This window comes from Sesamum indicum, unplaced genomic scaffold (assembly GCF_000512975.1).
Source record: "Sesamum indicum cultivar Zhongzhi No. 13 unplaced genomic scaffold, S_indicum_v1.0 scaffold00175, whole genome shotgun sequence".
Lineage (NCBI taxonomy): Eukaryota > Viridiplantae > Streptophyta > Magnoliopsida > Lamiales > Pedaliaceae > Sesamum > Sesamum indicum.
Genome location: NW_011628076.1, coordinates 139,407 through 145,393, shown reverse-complemented (window position 1 = coordinate 145,393; position 5,987 = coordinate 139,407). Strand labels below are relative to the sequence as shown.

The 5,987-nt window shown below is 32.2% G+C and overlaps 1 pseudogene; it reads left to right on the top strand.

The window, feature by feature from the left end:
• LOC105179582 overlaps positions 1–1,981 on the top strand; it is a 35,304-nt pseudogene extending 33,323 nt beyond the window's left edge.
• Positions 1,982–5,987: the final 4,006 nt, after the last annotated feature.

Sequence of the window (5,987 nt, the reverse complement as noted above, 5' to 3'; positions counted from 1 at the left end):
TCCCCCCCCCCCCCCAACAAAATGGTGTGGCTGAACGTATGAATCGCACTTTGCTTGATAAAGTTAGATGTTTACTTATAAGTTTTGGTTTTTCTAAGTCTTTTTGGGTTGAAGCTATTCTTACTGCTGCTCATTTAATAAATTTGTCTCCATCTGTGCCTCTATCTGGTAAGACTCCTGATTTTATGTGGACTGGTAGAAAATATCATATTTCATCCTTGCGTGTTTTTGGATGTTCTACATTTGTTCACCAAAACCTAGATAATTTAGAACCTAGATCGGTTAAATGTGTTTTTATTGGTTATCCTAAGTGAATAAAAGGGTATAGACTTTGGGCTCGTAGTCAACCGGGATTTAAAGTGCTAATAAGTAGGGATGTAACCTTTAATGAAAATGAGTTCTCTTGCTTAGATAAAACTCAACATAAAAAAAAAAAATCTACTTTCAGTAAGGTGGAGGAACACCTAGAGGATAACCAAGAAGGGGAAGAGTATAATGAAAACTTAGTTGAACAAACAGCAGAAAATGATGCAATAATCACTGAAAATTCTCTAGATGACGACCAACTTGCTAGAGATAGAGTTAGAAGAGAAACTAGGATCCCTTCTAGACTTAGAGATTATCACACTGCTCTAAATGTTGAACTGTCTAAACCTACTAGTGTTGAGGAAGCAATGAAATCTGATAAATGGCTTAGTGCTATGAAAGAAGAAATGAGTTCATTAAAACTGAATGAAACGTGGACCTTAGTTCCTAGAGCTAATAACTCCTCAGTAGTTGACTGCAAAAGGATTTTTAAGATTAAACAAGAAAACTCCATTAAGTACAAAGCTAGATTGGTAGCAAACGGGTTTACCAAAAAAGAAGGCATGGATTACAATGAGATATTTTCCCCAGTTGTAAGATATACCACTATTCGTATTATTCTTGTTTTCACTGCACACTACAACTGGGAATTGAAACAAATGGATGCTAAGACTGCTTTCTTACATGGTGATCTAGATGAGCATATTTACATGAGTCAACCTATTGGCTTTCTTGACAAACTCAAACCTGATTATGTGTGCCTTCTTAAAAAATCTTTGTATGTTTTAAAATAGTCCCCGAGACAATGGAACAAGAAATTTGATTCCTTCATGCATTCTTTAAATTTTAAAAGAAGCCATTATGATCATTGTTTATACTTCAAGCATGTTGATAGCACTCCAATTCTTCTTGTTCTGTGTGGATGATATGCTCATTGCTAGTCCTAGCCTGCATCTCATAAATCTTTTGCAAATAGATTTACACAAAACTTTTGAAATAATAGATCTAGGTGACGCAAAATGGATTCTTGGCATGAACATTGTTAGACATAAAGATAAGTCTACTATTTTGCTAAATCGAAAGTCCTACATTTTGTCTATTTTAAAGAAGTTTTCAATGGAAAATTCTAAGCCAACCTCTGTGCCCCTTGCTGCCCATTTTCAACTTAGTAAAAATCAGAGTCCAAATACTAATGCTGAAAAGGCAAAAAATGAAAAAAGTTCCTTATTCAAATGTGATTGGATCCATTATGTTTCTCATGGTTTGCACGAGACCTGACATTGCGTATGCTATTAGTTGTTTGAGTAGATACATGTCAAATCCTGGCCCTCCTCATTGGGAGGCCCTAAAATGGCTTTTGAAATACTTGCATGGCTCTGAAAATGTTGATATTTTATTTTCAAAAAGAGGTGAGAACACCCAACTTGTTGGCTATGTCGATTCTGATTATGCTAATGACTGGGATAGCAGAAAATCAACAACTTCATACATTTTTACATTTTGTGGTTCTGGCATAAGTTGGAAATCCCAACTGCAACATATAGTTGTTCTTTCTACCATAGAGGTAGAATATATTGCCACAACGGAAGCTTTCAAGAAGGCTATTTGGTTAGATGGTCTCATTGAGAAAATTGGTTTCTCCAATGAAAAATTCACGGTATACTCTGATTGCTAATCTTCAATACAACTGTGCAAGAATCCCGTGTTTCATTATCGAACAAAACATATAGATGTGAGGTATCACTTCATTCGAGATACCGTCACTAAAGAGGTAATAAAATTGGAGAAAATCAAAACTGAGAACAATCCTGGAGATATGGGTCCCAAATGTCTGCCTCTTGAAAAACTTCATACCTATCTAAAAATTCTGAATTTATTTCCAGACTAACATGTGCTTCCAAGTTGTTTGGTTTTCTACAGGTACACCCACGGAGAACATTTTTATGGCGATGATCAAACAATCAGATTCAGTTATAAAACTCCATGTCCACTTCCCTCTTATTGGGTCTTGGTCCAAAGTCGAGTATGTTAGTATTTTATGGCCCAGGACCCAATCTAATTGGTAGGCCCAATCTCCCGGTCCACATAAACTGACAGCCCACTTGGAGGCCCTCACCCTACCCGAACTTGACCCGTTTACCCGACCCAGGTATTTAATTTATATACTTACCTTAACCCTAAACCTAAGTCACTCTGTCCATTTCTCTTCTTCCTTGCACCGCTACCAGTATACCTCTTTCTCTCTCTTTGAAACTTCCTTCCATAGAAGATTTCTTTTACCTTATCCACCATCGTTAATGGTGGTGGCTTTCCTTAGCCCAATCAATGGCTTAAGGAAAGCTACCCCAACTCAACCTTCCAACGGCTCTTTTTCTTCATATAAATAGGAGTTGTTTCCTCCTTGTCCACACACCCTGAAAACCGAACAATATCTTGAGATCTCTTTATCTTTTCCTTGAGAAAGTTCTAAGTGAACTAAGTGACTGCGTGTGGGTTTTCTGGGTTAGATCTCTGTGATCCGATAACTTTGAGTGAGGAGCAACCATGGTGCTGGAGGTTTCTGTGGGTACGGTGCCAAATGACCGATTACCATCTTGACTGAATCTGGCTTGTTCCTTAGCCCTTTTCAAAATTACGGTTTTATTCTTTTATCTCTTTAACTTTGTGTATTCTTTCATTATTGTTTATTGGTTTGTATTCTTAAGGAGTTTCGTACTCCAAATCAAGTGTAATAGTTGGTTAGGCATTCGTTGATAAAAAATACCACTTGGATTTTGTACCCTACAGCAAGCATATGCATTTAACCTCTATTGATTAGTATTTAACAAAACGTTTCCCCAAAAAAAAAAAAAAACTGTTAAAATTACTGCATATTTCATCTGAAGTTAAAATACTCAAAATAATTACATAAATGGTCCATTATAATTCTATTGAAAATCATTTTAGTCCCTCATATTGATCATGTCCAAAGCTTATCTCTTTAAAATTCATACGTTATTTTAATATTCCAGTCCCTTAAATTTGTATTTAAAATTAAAATTGATTTCATCTTAAATTAAAATACTTAAAAAATTTGAATAAACGTGTTATTAAATTTGTGTTTAGGATGGATTACTTCAATCTCTTGTCTTCATTTTCTAACATTATCATCCTTAAAGTTTTTTTTTTATTTCATTTCAGTCCTCGATCGTTCAGCTTTTACGGCAAAATCATTGTTGGAATCTGGTCATATGACTTGCACATTCTAAAATTTCAGGAGTAAATGTGGCATTGTACACATATTCAAAAACAGGTTCATGTAAAAACTACTCTTGTTTGTTTTAAAAAGTGGTATGTATATAATAACATAGCTCCCTGAAAATGTAGAACGTGGAATTATATATATGACCAGATTCCGTTGACTCTTCCTAGCTATATAAAACAAAAATTGACTACATTAATGAAGAGATTATCTATGAAAAAATATCAAAAGACAATCTTAAAGTTGTCACTAAACTAAATATATATCAGGTGACAATATTTCATTTTCTCATATTATAGTGTGTCATTAAAAAATAGTTAAATGTAGTGAAACAAATAACTATAATTATTTTGCAGTGACAATTTTATAAATAATTTTTTTCAGTAAGTCTTGATAGTGATCATTTTATAAATACTATAAAATGATGAACTGATGATTATAAGAAATATATACATATATATTTTTTAGAGGATATATATATATATATATATTGCCGCATAGTAAATATAACAAATGACAACATTCAAATATTTTTTGAGGTGAAAGTGGTAAATTTATAATTAACAACAATCAATAATTTTAACAATCATATACTAATTATCAATATCAGATAACTATATCTAATTAATAATTACAATTATAAAAGAACAACAACTACTATTAAAATAGTATAACATTCCATATGTTGGTGGAGTTTGAACCTATTAATTTAAAGTCATGAGGTCTCAACTTCGCCAATTAAACTAGGCCTTATTAGTGACAATATTCAAATTTTACACTAAGTTTCTTTCTGTATTAGTGTTCTTTTTTCCAGTGATTTATGTCGCCCAATATATATAACTAGTAAAACTTGAACATTGTTACTAAATAAATGTCACTAATTTTCAATTTACTTATAGCACAAAGCCTACTCTTAGTACATTTAGTAAAACATGGCATGTGGAGAAATAATAGGTAAAGTCTTACATAATGAACAATGAGAATGGAACAGTCCCATTTTTTATCGCATTAGATAGGACAGTTCTTATTTTTGGCCCCAAATTTTATGGGTTGATACTTATAATCTCAAAACCCTAAAATTTTGATACTTTTGGATCCTATACCTCTATATGTTAATGGCAAAGGCAAAAACTTAAAAAAATTGTAAATTATAAATAATAAAATAATTATTAGAAAATTTAGTTTTAGTAGTAGGAGTTAATTTAGTGAAATTACAGCAGAGGATCAAAATTATCGAAATTTTTAGGTTTTAGAAGTATTAGTGTCGATGGATAAAATTTGAGATCAAAAGTAATAACCACTCTATTTAGTGGAATCAAAAGTGCTATTTTGCCAATGAGAATTGAAGAAAATAGCTCCTTCTTAATATAAGAAATGATCTCTCCATTAATCTCCGTCTCATTATTTTTCACAAACTTATCAGAATCTTATTCCATTAATAGTAAGTACTAGTACCTACTCAATCTCCTATATTTTTCACTGGGCAAAACTGTATATTTTTGTCTTGTAACCTCTGTATATTGTGTACGCCATTCTTAGGATATTCAATTATTATGATGGTAGATTTAGGAAGAATAGTAGTTTTGATCTCATAAATTACCCAGTTTCTTTCTTGGTCTCTTTTATTATGAGATGAGCACTTCTAGTTCAATATCTTATAAAAATTCATATTTTTGTCCCCATTCAATGTTTAATCTATAATTTAATAATGCAGGTAATGTGGCAAACACGGAGCTTTTAAATATTTCAAGCTAGAGGGAGAATTGATGCATTTTCTAGCTTGGGACCAATTTTTCGGCAAAATATAACCACATACATTTGATAGAAAAAAGAAAACAAATTTTCAAGAAAAATGGGACAAAAAAAAGGAGCATGTCTCTCTTATCTCACAAAAATTGGATCCCACCCTTCCCGTATTTGTATAAACTGAACTGAATACAAGCACATGCATGTTTTCAATAAGTAAGTCAAGTGGAACATCTATATCCTAAAAAGAAGAGCTGACTTTCCCTTCAGCCAAAAATATTTAACAACCACGTACTACATCATTCAATTAGACGAAAAAGTAAATGAGAATTAAAAGTACTAATTTTTATAAGTTACGAGACTAAAAATACTAATTCCACAATGAATGGAACTAAAAGTACTAATTTTCAGTAAATTTAGACCATTATATTTTTAATTTTTAATCTATATATTCGCCTAAAAAAAGAACTTAATTTTTCCGAAAACTCATCACAGAGGCTTACATGACCAAAAATTCGGGTTTTTGTCAATGGAGATGGAAACTTACATGCTTTTTGCGTGTGAAAATTAAAATTGCTACTCATTAAATTATAGGACTAATATTATTATTCCTCTTAATTTATTGGAGTAAAATTCAAAAAATAGGGATTCATGTAGGTGGTAAAATTTCACTATTTATAGGTCCTATGGGAAA